The sequence below is a fragment of the Schistocerca nitens genome, chromosome 6 (genome assembly GCF_023898315.1).
Source record: "Schistocerca nitens isolate TAMUIC-IGC-003100 chromosome 6, iqSchNite1.1, whole genome shotgun sequence".
In the NCBI taxonomy this organism is placed as follows: Eukaryota; Metazoa; Arthropoda; class Insecta; order Orthoptera; family Acrididae; genus Schistocerca; species Schistocerca nitens.
The window spans coordinates 701,851,404-701,866,391 of NC_064619.1; positions in this window are offsets into that span (position 1 = coordinate 701,851,404).

The window sequence follows — 14,988 nt, forward strand, 5'->3', positions numbered from 1 at the left end:
TTAACAAATTTAAACTTTTTTCTGCATATGGTTTTCAAATGGATGGATTTACCTAATTTTGGGGTGCTGAATACACCGGTAAAATCAGTTTTTCTCAATGACGTCACATTTCCTAGATACACAGAGAATAAAAATGGTAATATCGAAAATCGACAGAATTACGTCAAACAAAAATACATATTCAGAACGTTTGAAATCAATACTATTTTGTATGTATATATGGGCGTGATGCCAATAGAGGTCCAAATTATTACAGAAGAGATTTTTACATTTAATCGTCTTTAGTTTTTGAAGAATGCGACGACGGAGCTCTTCTTTTGTTTGCCGTTTTATCACTCTCCCTAACAAGACCCCAGCAGTTGTCACTCATCATCGAATGGTTCCAATGGCCTTGGTAACGGTGTTCCATGGTAAGAATGTCTTGTTGAAAGCGTTCACCATGCTCATCGCTTACGGCTCCCAAATTTTCCGGGAACAAATCATGGCGAGAATGTAGAAAGTGAATTTTAAGCGGCATTCTACACCCCATATTTTAATAGTTCTCCTACAGATCATTCACAATGGTAACATAGTTTTTGTCTTTTCTGCTGCCCAAAAGGCCCTTCACATTGCTTTAAAGAATACCAAGCAGCTAACTGGATATCTGTGAGTTTGGTATCAAAGGTTGGATCTTTCAGCAATTTTCTTATTTGTGGTCCGACAAATATACCCTCTTTTACGTTTGCCTCACTTCGTTTGGGAAACTTTTCTTTTAAGTGTTTGAAGGCCTCACCTTCTTTATCCAGAGCTTTTACAAAGTTCTTGATAAGGCCCAACTTGATACGAAGGGGAAGCAAAATGATTTTATCGGGCTCAAACAGTGGGATATTGTTCATATCTTCGTTTCCAGGAACATATGACTTCCCTATGGGCCATTCCTTGACTGTATAGTGGTTCTGGTGTGATGGTTGTCTCAAAGGCAGAAAAAGCAGCAGTATTTCGTGAATTCAGCCTGTAAACCTGTAAGGAGTGCAACAACTTTTGAATCGCAGCAAAGCTGCCACTCATGATCCTTATATTTGACTACCTCTAGCAGCAAAGCCATGGCTTCATAAGTTTCTTTCATGTCTACTGCGTAAGCCAAAGGTACCGATGGAAATGTTTTGCCGTTATGCAGTACTATTGCTTTTAAGCTGGTTTTACTGGAGTCAATAGATAGTCGCCACTCCTGTGGATTATGTTGTACACCTAATTGCATCATCAGACCATTGACATCTCTACATACACACATTGAATACTGCATATCGAAATACTGAGCGAAGGAAGCACCTCTTGATGTGAAACAGGAAATTTTTGTCCCTGGAGTTAGAAAGTACCGTTGTTGCAGTCTCGAACCCAAGAGATCAGCTTGCCGTTTCGAAAGTTTTAGATCGCGAACCAAATCGTTCAGTTCCTTTTGATTAAAGAACTGAGGCGAAGTGTCATGATATTGAGGGCAGTACTCTTCTATATGTTCAGTACTTTCTGATTCACTTGACATGGTGTCTGGTTCCGAAGCTTTCAAGCTACAGGCAGGAAAGGCAACCCCTCATCATGGGGCACAGACAAATGCACTGAAGATCCATTTGGATACTTTATGTCTAGTTTTGCTTAAATGTCCCTAAATATTTGTAAACCAGAAGTAACAGTCTGAATAATGGTCATTAGGCTCACAGCACACCATCGGAACAGCGAGCGGCATGGCTCGACGTTTTCCTTTCAACCACTCGGTCAAGGTTGTAGTACAGGTTATGCAGGCAATATGAGGTGCAAAATTTTTTTCTTGATCACCAACAGGACAATCCAAATACAATTTATGTGCCTTCTTAACCAAATCAGGGACTGGTTTTTTTTTTTTTTTTGGCCTTTTCGAGCGAATTTCCCACGCACATAACAAAAGTTGCCGGGGTGGTTTAGACTGCAACGAGATTTACTAGTTACCATTTTTCTGAGTATAAGTTTTAAACACAAAAAGTTTGAACTATCTTTCTCCGGAACACTCACTGATGATCTCTTTCACACCACTGGATTACCACACCAACCATTTACTGACGACTTGTAGATCTTCTAGCTCTCCTCTGCAAATCAAAAACAAACAAACATTAAAATAGAAGAACAGAAAACACCGAAATATTGAATAAAAAACGTTTAAAAACTCAAAAATGGTACATGCTAGAACATTTTTAAAGGAATATTCGGATTCTACACACCAAAATAGATACTAGTTGATGTATCACACCCCAGATGCAAAACGGCTGTTGACTAGTGTAATAATAAGAAGCTATCATGAAGAGTAGTCTGCTAGTGTTGTGGAATATCTAACACGGCCGCACCGGTTCAAGGCGAAGCACTGCGAAGATTAGTAGTGCCGCTGCCCTCATTATACCTACACGGAACTAACACAATATGAAGTTTCATATTCATTAAGCCCAGTTGAAAAAGTCATTCCATACTCATAAATCGTTGGCGCTGCACATCGGAAAGTGCTACTTCGCAAATGTAAACATAAGCACTGAAGTCTGTGCGTGGTAGCATATTATGCTTGTACAGTAATACAGCTTAGTGCTTAATTGAAAATTAAATAGATTCGTAAGTTTGACTGAGGTGTTTACTTACACAACGAAGTTATCCTCACAGATGTAAAATTTTGAAACGTCGTCTATATCAGTTGGATCTCAAAGAACGAGATGCAAGCATATTTTAGGTTGAGTCCCCCATTATTTGTAATTTTAAAAAGAAATTTCCGAAATTTTTATAGATGTACAGTGTGGTACCAGACACCATTTGTAGCTCATTTTTTACAGCGTAAATTCCAGAATGAGGCACTACTGTGTCTATAGTTTATAGTACAGATAGAGGCTCATAAAAAATTACGTCACAGACATCACGTGATTGGAGGGAAGCATTTTTGCCGGCTTTCAAATCATTTTAATTACATTTTCGATTTTTGTTGTATATAACTGCAGTTGTCAGGGAAAAAGCTTATTATAGGTATAAAATAACGTAATTAACCGTTTAAGATGATTTCTGGAAAATAGTCACATACGAAATGCCCCATTATACGAGTATTTCTGTATTCTCTCGGTTTTTAACAAGGGTGGCCCTTTGAGACACGACATTTGGCTACCTGCCCAAATTGTTGACTTATGGTATTTTGCATTTTAGGGACATCTATGTCAACGTTAACTGAACAATCAGAAGAGATACCTTCACCAGAAGGGGCACCTGCTTCAGAAGAGGCACTTACTTCATGAGAAAGGATTCAGAGTTCAAAAGATACTATCTCCGCCCGCATCTCGTGGTCGTGCGGTAGCGTTCTCGCTTCCCACGCCCGGATTCCCGGGTTCGATTCCCGGCGGGGTCAGGGATTTTCTCTGCCTCGTGATGGCTGGGTGTTGTGTGATGTCCTTACGTTAGTTAGGTTTAAGTAGTTCTAAGTTCTAGGGGACTGATGACCATAGTTGTTAAGTCCCATAGTGCTCAGAGCCATTTGAACCATTTTTTTGATACTATTTCCACTAGTACCTCGCCTGCTCCGGATGAATCAATCGCAACATCTGAATTTCCATTGTATGCACGATGTTCTGGAAAAACCGTGAATGATCTTGCTCTCTGGCCATAAATAATACCGATAAAATGAGATTATTTGTGACAAAAATGGTTCAAATGGCTCTGAGCACTATGGGACGTAACATCTGAGGTCATCCGTCCCCTGGACTTAGAACTACTTGAACCTAACTAACCTAAGGACATCATGCACATCCATGCCCGAGGCAGGATTCGAACCTGCGACCGTTGCAGCAGCACGGTTCCAGACTGAAGGGCCTAGAACAGCTCGTCCACAGCGGCCGGCTATTTTTAACAGAAAATGGACCAATTCAGATTAAAATATCTACATATCCTGTTGACAGCAACAATAGATCGTTTAACAATACATATTGCTCTAAAAAGATACAAAAAAAAAACAAAATTATTCCTCATGATTGGTTTGTTAATTCAAAATCTGAAGATTCGGTATTTTGTTATCATTGTAAGCTTTTTATTATAAGTATCATTGCGTTTAATGGTCAGATTGGTTTTAAAAACATACGGCATTTATTGAGAAATTTAGAGGGTCATGAAAAGAGTTTTTAGGTGACACGCTTTCTTACTGAAAGGTCAAACTGTAGACTCTGTAAATTAAACTCAAATATACCGCGAGAAAAAGAGGTGGACGGCAGTTTTGGAGAGGATAACAGAGATTATAAAGTTTTTAGCTGGTCGGAATTTATCTTTTAGAAGACGTACTGCAAAATATTTCGAATCAAATAACTGCATTTTTTAAAGTTAGTAGAATGTCTCTCTAACTTTGATAATATACTATCAGAAGACATTGCATGAATACGAAGAGCTCAGCATCACTTGCCCCATTGCCTTGGCCATAACATTCAAAACGAATTAATTAAATTAATTTCTGAAAGAATTAAAACTACTGTAGTTGATCTTTTAAAACAATCTAAATACTATTCTATAATTCTAGATTGCATACCTGACATTTCACATATGGGTTCGTCTGTGTTAACACATCAACAAGAGAATATTTTTTTAAGTTTTTTTTTTTTTCCTGTAACTGACACTACTCGACAAGGGTTAGCAATTTATTTGTTAGATTTCTTGAAATTTTGCAATATCGAACTAGAAGATTTACGAGGTGAGGGATATCATAATGGGGCAAACATGAGAGGAAAAAAATATAGATCTCCAAAAAGAATATTGGACATGAACCCTCGTTCTTTTTACATGTGCGGTTCATACACTCAATTTGGCAGTAAATGATGTAGCTATAAACCCTTTGGAAATCTCAAACTTCTTTTTTATTGTTCGGGAAATATATGTATTTTTCTCTGCATCAATTTTGGGATGCCATTATGAACCCGATACCTAGTTTGACATTAAAGATTCCTTCAAATACGCGATGGGAAAGTGGAGTTCATGCTTTAAGAGCTCTTCGCTTTATTATGGACGAAATTTAAATACATTACACTCTATTTATAGCAGTGATAAGTATGACAGTACACAAGAAACATGGCTAGTTCATTAATGTTAAAACTAATCACTTAGAAGTTCATATGTTTATTTGTAATATGGCACAGATGTTATCAAAAATGAATACTAATAAACAAAACTTTGCAGAGGTCACACGTTATTCTTGTCAAAAAAGATTTAGGTGTGTACTTCACTGACAGTGCATTTGAACAATTGCTAGTTGATTCAAAATGAACTACTGAAGATTTAGGATATCAGTCTGAATCCACCGAAACTACTCGTTCACGTCCTCGAAAACATCATTTTAATTACAAAGCAGCAAATGAGCCACATTAGACCCAAAAATGAAATTTAAAGTAGATTATTATTGTTTTATTAGTTGACACAGTGACCTTACAGTTAAATGAAAGATTCGATTTGTTAACAGAACACATCAACAGGTTTTCATTTTTGCTAAACATTGAATGCTGGAGGGAATTGGAGATAGATCAAAGAGAGACACAATGTCTCAACCTAGAACAAAAGTTAATACATGAAATTAGATTGGATATTGATGGGGAAGAAATGTTCAATGAGTTGGAGCTGCCTCCTTTATTTTTAGTGAGGAAACAACTCCACTCAATGTGTTACATTATATTTATTCCAATAATTGAATGTCTGTGTTTCTAAATACACTCCTGGAAATTGAAATAAGAACACCGTGAATTCATTGTCCCAGGAAGGGGAAACTTTATTGACACATTCCTGGGGTCAGATACATCACATGATCACACTGACAGAACCACAGGCACATAGACACAGGCAACAGAGACCGAGCGAGGTGGCGCAGTGGTTAGCACACTGGACTCGCATTCGGGAGGACGACGGTTCAATCCCGTCTCCGGCCATCCTGATTTAGGTTTTTCGTGATTTCCCTAAATCCTTTCAGGCAAATGCCGGGATGGTTCCTTTCAAAGGGCACGGCCGATTTCCTTCCCCATCCTTCTCTAACCCGAGCTTGCGCTCCGTCTCTAATGACCTCGTTGTCGACGGGACGTTAAACACTAATCTCCTCCTCCTCCACAGGCAACAGAGCATGCACAATTTCGGCACTAGTACAGTGCATATCCACCTTTCGCAGCAATGCAGGCTGCTGTTCTCCCATGGAGACGATCGTAGAGATGCTGCATGTAGTCCTGTGGAACGGCTTGCCATGCCATTTCCACCTGGCGCCTCAGTTGGACCAGCGTTCGTGCTGGACGTGCAGACCGCGTGAGACGACGCTTCATCCAGTCCCAAACATGCTCAATGGGGGACAGATCCGGAGATCTTGCTGGCCAGGGTAGTTGACTTACACCTTCTAGAGCACGTTGGGTGGCACGGGATACATGCGGACGTGCATTGTCCTGTTGGAACAGCAAGTTCCCTTGCCGGTCTAGGAATGGTACAACGATGGGTTCGATGACGGTTTGGATGTACCGTGCACTATTCAGTGTCCCCTCGACGATCACCAGTGGTGTATGGCCAGTGTAGGAGATCGCTCCCCACACCATGATGCCGGGTGTTGGCCCTGTGTGCCTCGGTCGTATGCAGTCCTGATTGTGGCGCTCACCTGCACGGCGCCAAACACGCATACGACCATCATTGGCACCAAGGCAGAAGCGACTCTCATCGCTGAACACGACACGTCTCCATTCGTCCCTCCATTCACGCCTGTCGCGACACCACTGGAGGCGGGCTGCACGATGTTGGGGCGTGAGCGGAAGACGGCCTAACGGTGTGCGGGACCGTAGCCCAGCTTCATGGAGACGGTTGCGAATGGTCCTCGCCGATACCCCAGGAGCAACAGTGTCCCTAATTTGCTGGGAAGTGGCGGTGCGGTCCCCTACGGCACTGCGTAGGATCCTACGGTCTTGGCGTGCATCCGTGCGTCGCTGCGGTCCGGTCCCAGGTCGACGGGCACGTGCACCTTCCGCCGACCACTGGCGACAACATCGATGTACTGTGGAGACCTCACGCCCCACGTGTTGAGCAATTCGGCGGTACGTCCACCCGGCCTCCCGCATGCCCACTATACGCCCTCGCTCAAAGTCCGTCAACTGCACATACGGTTCACGTCCACGCTGTCGCGGCATGCTACCAGTGTTAAAGACTGCGATGGAGCTCCGTATGCCACGGGCTGACACTGACGGCGGCGGTGCACAAATGCTGCGCAGCTAGCGCCATTCGACGGCCAACACCGCGGTTCCTGGTGTGTCCGCTGTGCCGTGCGTGTGATCATTGCTTGTACAGCCCTCTCGCAGTGTCTGGAGCAAGTATGGTGGGTCTGACACACCGGTGTCAATGTGTTCTTTTTTCCATTTCCAGGAGTGTATTTCAACATCTTTACGCATGCACTTAACACTTCCTGTGACAGTAGCTGAAGATTAACGGTTATTTTTAAAACTGAAAATAGTAATAAACTGTTTACGATAAACTATGATCCAAGATAGACTGACAAATTCGGCCATCATAAGTATCGATTCGAATATAAACTTCAAAACAGACGATATAATTAAAACGTTTGTCGACTTAAAAGCCAGAAAAATTGAATTCTGTATTTGAAAATGGAGGTTAAACAAAAAGTGGAACATAAAAATTAAATGTTGTTGGATTTTTTTTCTTTTTCGGCAAAGGGTTTGGGGGGTGGGGGATACCCAGCCTGATTTTTCGCACCCCGGCGCCCAGCGTCGTTAACATGACCCTGCCAATGGGCACCAACACAGAAGGTCCTACGAAACTGTTGTGCCGTAGTAAGACAACCACGCCACTTGGAAGTAGCCGAAAGGCACGCGTTAACTCACGCAGGCTAGTAGATAGGTCTGAAACAGGATACGTAATGCATGCTATAAAGAAAAGTACGTAGCTCCTGGAATACTTAACTTTAATCCATCCTTGTGGTACATCGCTCTTGACTAGACAAGTGAGACTCTTTAGATACAAGCTATGTAATGCTAATGGCGCCTTGCTAGGTCGTAGCCATTGACTTAGCTGAAGGCTATTCTAACTATCGGCTCTGCAAATGAGCGAGGCTTCGTCAGTGTGCATCGCTAGCTACGTCGTCCGTACAACTGGGGCGAGTGCTAGTCCGTCTCGCGAGACCTTCCGTGTGGTGGCGCTCGGTCTGCAATCACTGTCAGTGGCGACACGCGGCCGATTTAAAGCTACCACCTAGCAAGTGTGGTGTCTGGCGGTGACACCACATTCCTCCCCCGCAAATCGGCGGACGGTCGTGTTATAAGGCTTCCGCCCGCCGTGGGGAGGACCCCATGTTGACGTATGCGATGAGGTGGGGAGCCTAACAACAGGCGATGCTGTGCCACCCGCACCCTGCCATTCGGTCCGAGGGGAGCTAGGAAACGCATGAAAACCTAGTCCAGGGTGCACGTCAACATGCGGCGTATGCGCCCGTAGAGAGACAGGAGGGGCCAAAGGGTCGACCTCCATTGCGTCGGGGTACCCGACGCGCGAAGACGACATCTGGTCCGGAGCCGGCAAGAGTTCCAAGTCTGAGGACAGCTGGTCACGGGAAGTGATCGGCGGCGCGTGACCCAGGGAGGCGCCCGGCGGCAGCAGGAAAACGTCCACTGCGGGCGGCGGCGGGAGGACCGGCGGCGGCGGTGGTGCGTCCCCACGGGGCAAAATGGAAGGCAGCATCGGCAACACCTGGGGATGAGGCGAGCCAGTAGATGGGTCCCCAGGGCGCTGACCGACCGGCACCGTCGCTGAAAGCAGATGGGGGGCGGCAGAACCCAGGCGACGACAGAGGCGCAGCTGATTGAGATGCCGACGCACCTCACCAGAGGCCCCCAAAACCAAATACATAGCGCGGCCGAGGCAGCGAAGAATGCGCCCCGCGAGCCAACGCTGTGAACCGCGATAGTTGCGATAACAGACAACGTCTCCTGGAGCAAAAGCAGGTGTCTGCTGCTGCACAAGAACCTGATGCGGCCGATGCAGCAAAGACATCAAGGTTCGATGAGGATGACCGTGCAACAACTCAGCCGGCGAGCGACCATCTCGGGGCTGAGAGCGATACGAAGACAAAAAGAGCAACAACGCGTCCTCCCGAGAATGCGACTCTTTCAACTTCAACATCTGTGACTTGAAAGTCCGGACCAATAGTTCAGTGGCACCGTTCGACTGAGGCGAAAACGGTGCGGATGTCAGATGTTGAATACCATTGGCCGTGCAGAATGACTGAAATTCTGCGGACATGAATTGAGGGCCATTGTCGGAAACAATAGTCTGTGGAAGACCTTCAATGCAAAATATAGCGGATAACGCTTGGATGGTGGCAGATGATGTCGTGGAAGACATCCGGACTACAAAAGGAAAATTACTGAAAGAATCGACCACAACCAACCATCGAGCATTCCAGAATGGACCAGCAAAATCGATGTGCAAGCGTTGCCAAGGGGAAGTGGCTTTCGGCCATGCAAAGAATTTTCGCGGCGGTGCGGATTGTTGTTCGGCACACGCCATGCAAGAAGAGCACATATTTGTAATCGCAGCATCGATTCCGAACCAAGTACAGTGCTGACGAGCAAGTTGTTTCGTTCGCACTATACCCCAATGTCCTTGGTGAAGAAGCCGTAAGACAGAGGACTGTAACGAACGTGGGACCACGACTATGGACTGATCATTATCAGAACGCAACAACAAAACACCACGTCGTACAAAAAGTCTCTCCTTGTGAGCAAAAAATCGGCAAACCAACGGATCCTCGATCCGTGACTTTGACAAAGGCCATTGCATAGCAACAAAACGCAAAACAGTAGCAAGGACAGGGTCAGCAGCTGTGGCTGTAGCTACACGACGAAAATCAATCGGAAACGATTCGACCACGTCATCGGTTTCCGAATCAATGAACATGCAAGCAAGTTCGGAAGAATCGAATGCTTTATCCTCAGCAACAGGCAAACGGGACAACGCATCGGCGTTGCCGCGCTTAACAGTGGACCGATACAAGATATCGTAGCGGTACTGCGAGAGGAAAATAGACCAGCGAATGAATTTCTGTGCCGTACGTGGAGGTACAGGCTTGTTTGGATGAAAAAGCGATGTCAAAGGTTCGTGGTCCGTGATGATGGTAAAGTGACGACCATACAAGAAATCGTGAAACTTTGTAACACCAAACACGAGAGCCAAAGCTTCTTTCTCAATCTGTGAATAATTTCTTTGCGCAGACGAGAGCAATTTCGACGCAAAGGCAATAGGGCGATCAAGCGAGCCATCTTTGTGCGCAAGCACAGCACCGATCCCGAAATCCGATGCATCTACCATTAACAAAAGGGCTTTCTGGGGATCGAATGGCGTAAGGCAAGTATTAGAAAGCAACGCCGATTTCAACTGGCGAAAGGCGCGTTCGCATTCCGTCGTCCAGACGAACGGAACACCTTTACAGCATAAGCGATGAAGCGGAGCTGAAATGGAAGAGGCATTGCGCAGAAAGCGATGATAATAGTTGATTTTTCCCAGCACACCCTGTAGCTGCTTCATAGTTCTTAGCGCAACCAAGGCCCGGTGCAAAAATGTCTGCAAATTCTTCACATAGACTAGAAACACTGGCGGAAGGCACAGTCTGATTCACTGATAGGACCTGATTGACTATAGACAAGTTAAACAACTGAAATAAATCTAAACCAAACAAGTTCACTGCAGTAGAAGAACGAAGAACGTAAAATGACACAAGTTTTGTTTGTCCCTTGTATTTTGCAAGAAGAGTGCACTGTCCTAACACAGGGATATGCTGTCCTGAATAACTAGTGAGCTGAACATTTGCGGCACGCAACGGAGGTTTGCCCAGTTGTTTGTACGTGTCATGATTGATCAACGAAACTGCAGCTCCGGTATCCAGCTGGAATGGTATCACTTTGCCTTCAAAGTCCAAGTCTACAAAAAGTTTATTGTCCTGCTGACGACAAGAGCGACTGTCTCGTGCAATTTGAACTGATACAGGGACAGAAGCACTTGCGACCTGACGAGATTTCCGGCGACGTCGACGCACACTTTTTGTGGGTCGAACACAGTCACTGGTAGAGAAAGTGTCACTGGGCAGAGTGGAATTAACTACATGAATGTCCATGGGCGAAGGTGCACGAGCCTGATTGTCCATGGGTCGATTCCGGCGCGAAGCAAATGGCCTGGAATGGTTGTGATTGTCTGATCTGAGCTTTTCCTGGCAAACACTTTGAACATGTCCTTTCTTATGACAGTAAAAGCAAATAGCTTGGCGTGACGGGCAATTGTCACGCGAATGTCTAGTTGCACACCGCGGGCATGATTTCACTGCATTTGCTCACTTACGCGGCACACGTGGAGAGCTAGGCGGCAGCTGCGTGGACGAGCGCGAGGGCTGTTTATCGTTCCGGGCAGCGCGCCCGGCGGGCCGGGTAATGTGACACATGGCTGGCGAAGTTTCAAATGATTCCTGAACAAAGTCAAGTGTGTCTTGCCTATCTAATATGTCTATCACTTGTTGAAGGGAGGGATTAACTAGTTTCAAAATCTGTTCCCGTATACGAACATCAGAAACGTTCTCTGCAATTGCATCACGTACCATGGAATCTGAATAAGGGAGTCCACATTCACAAACAAAAGCACAATCCCTAGTAAGGCCTTGCAATGTTGCAACCCACTCCCTATCAGTCTGACCGGCCGTACGTTTTGTACGAAAGAATGTATACCTTTTTGCAACGACATTTACTGTTTCTTTGAAATAGGCATCTAACGCCGACAAAATTTCTTCGTAGGACAGAGTCGCTACGTCGCGTCGGGGAAACAATTACACTATCACTCGGTAGGTGGACACACCTACACAGGCCAATAAAAAAGGCTGCCGCTCGTTACCTTGAATTCTGTAGGCGGCGAGATGGAATCCAAATTGGCGTGACCACTCCGTCCAGGATTCCATAGCCGGGTCAAATGGCCGGAACGGGGGTGCAACAGCATGTTGTGGCTGCGGTAGCGGTGAAGCGGCGGCTGCCGCATCGTTTTGCAGTGCACGTTGACCCTGAATGAGCTGTCCAAGGGCATCCAATAACGCCTGCGTCTGCTGATTCTGCAAGCGATAAAACTCGGACAGTACATCTGGAGATTGTGGCGAAGCCATGACACAAGCAAATGTAAGCAAAGCAAGTATAAAGAAGAAGACCGCTTTTACTCTCGTCGCCAACTGTTGTGGCGTAGTAAGACAACCACGCTACTTGGAAGTAGCCGAAAGGCACGCGTTAACTCACGCAGGCTAGTAGATAGGTCTGAAACAGGATACGTAATGAATGCTATAAAGAATAGTATGTAGCTCCTGGAATACTTAACTTTAATCCATCCTTGTGGTACATCGCTCTTGACTAGACAAGTGAGACTCTTTAGATACAAGCTATGTAATGCTAATGGCGCCTTGCTAGGGCATAGCCATTGACTTAGCTGAAGGCTATTCTAACTATCGGCTCTGCAAATGAGCGAGGCTTCGTCAGTGTGCATCGCTAGCTACGTCGTCCGTACAACTGGGGCGAGTGCTAGTCCGTCTCGCGAGACCTTCCGTGTGGTGGCGCTCGGTCTGCGATCACTGTCAGTGGCGACACGCGGCCGATTTAAAGCTACCACCTAGCAAGTGTGGTGTCTGGCGGTGACACCACAGAAACATTTAGCGAAGATGTTGACTCACGCAGCTTTTACTGTTATCCTGCTCATTGTCACAAGAAAATTTCAGGTAGCAACTAAACATCCATAAAATGAAACCTACATGGGCGAAACCGTAATACACTTCTGGAAATTGAAATAAGAACACCGTGAATTCATTGTCCCAGGAAGGGGAAACTTTATTGACACATTCCTGGGGTCAGATACATCACATGATCACACTGACAGAACCACAGGCACATGGACACAGGCAACAGAGCATGCACAATGTCGGCACTAGTACAGTGTATATCCACCTTTCGCAGCAATGCAGGCTGCTATTCTCCCATGGAGACGATCGTAGAGATGCTGCATGTAGTCCTGTGGAACGGCTTGCCATGCCATTTCCACCTGGCGCCTCAGTTGGACCAGCGTTCGTGCTGGACGTGCAGACCGCGTGAGACGACGCTTCATCCAGTCCCAAACATGCTCAATGGGGGACAGATCCGGAGATCTTGCTGGCCAGGGTAGTTGACTTACACCTTCTAGAGCACGTTGGGTGGCACGGGATACACGCGGACGTGCATTGTCCTGTTGGAACAGCAAGTTCCCTTGCCGGTCTAGGAATGGTACAACGATGGGTTCGATGACGGTTTGGATGTACCGTGCACTATTCAGTGTCCCCTCGACGATCACCAGTGGTGTACGGCCAGTGTAGGAGATCGCTCCCCACACCATGATGCCGGGTGTTGGCCCTGTGTGCCTCGGTCGTATGCAGTCCTGATTGTGGCGCTCACCTGCACGGCGCCAAACACGCATACGACCATCATTGGCACCAAGGCAGAAGCGACTCTCATCGCTGAAGACGACACGTCTCCATTCGTCCCTCCATTCACGCCTGTCGCGACACCACTGGAGGCGGGCTGCACGATGTTGGGGCGTGAGCGGAAGACGGCCTAACGGTGTGCGGGACCGTAGCCCAGCTTCATGGAGACGGTTGAGAATGGTCCTCGCCGATACCCCAGGAGCAACAGTGTCCCTAATTTGCTGGGAAGTGGCGGTGCGGTCCCCTACGGCACTGCGTAGGATCCTACGGTCTTGGCGTGCATCCGTGCGTCGCTGCGGTCCGGTCCCAGGTCGACGGGCACGTGCACCTTCCGCCGACCACTGGCGACAACATCGATGTACTGTGGAGACCTCACGCCCCACGTGTTGAGCAATTCGGCGGTACGTCCACCCGGCCTCCCGCATGCCCACTATACGCCCTCGCTCAAAGTCTGTCAACTGCACATACGGTTCACGTCCACGCTGTCGCGGCATGCTACCAGTGTTAAAGACTGCGATGGAGCTCCGTATGCCACGGCAAACTGGCTGACACTGACGGCGGCGGGGCACAAATGCTGCGCAGCTAGCGCCATTCGACGGCCAACACCGCGGTTCCTGGTGTGTCCGCTGTGCCGTGCGTGTGATCATTGCTTGTACAGCCCTCTCGCAGTGTCCGGAGCAAGTATGGTGGGTCTGACACACCGGTGTCAATGTGTTCTTTTTTCCATTTCCAGGAGTGTAAATAGATCGGTTTGGTATCAGCAGTCGTCCTCGATGATGCTGTATTCACATCTCCTTACGATGATATTTTCCACAGATTGTCTTAATTAGGTTTAAAATCGAAGCTCGCTTTATACGGCAAGGGTTAGTAAAAGGCGTTGAAGAATATACAAGAAATGTATGGTAGTTGTATCAAACCCGTACGACCATGGGTGCACTGAATATCTTTTGAAATTATTTTCCTAATTACTGAAAGTCAGACTGTCATTGAAGTAAAAATACTTCCTAAAGGCAAGAGAATGAATATCTGTCTTCTCAGTTTGTGCGGTCGGAGCACAAAAACGTGCGTCATAATTGCTTTTAAAATGTAATGCGCACAATGGTATAGGTTATTCTTAAATCACTGTGTTAGATATTTATTCTTGCTGCTATTCCAAATTTGTTGAAGAGGGGACGTTTTTAGACTGACCTTTAAGGAACAGCAGTCGTTAAAGAGTCTCGTTAGTATTTTCATTTATTTTCTTCTGCTATGCCTTGCTCTACGCCTCTGTTAATTCATAAAGTCTTCGCGTTTTCGTACATTTTCCGAATTTTGGAGGGGGGGGGGGGGGGGAGTGTAGGCCACGCCTCAACGCACCATCTTCTGCACCTAGAGAATTTCAGCTCGATTTTTCTTCATGTTTCACCAGTTTTTAAATGTAATGGCACCAGGGCCTTTCGTACAAGTTACTTGTAGAAGGCGTCCCCATGTCACATGTC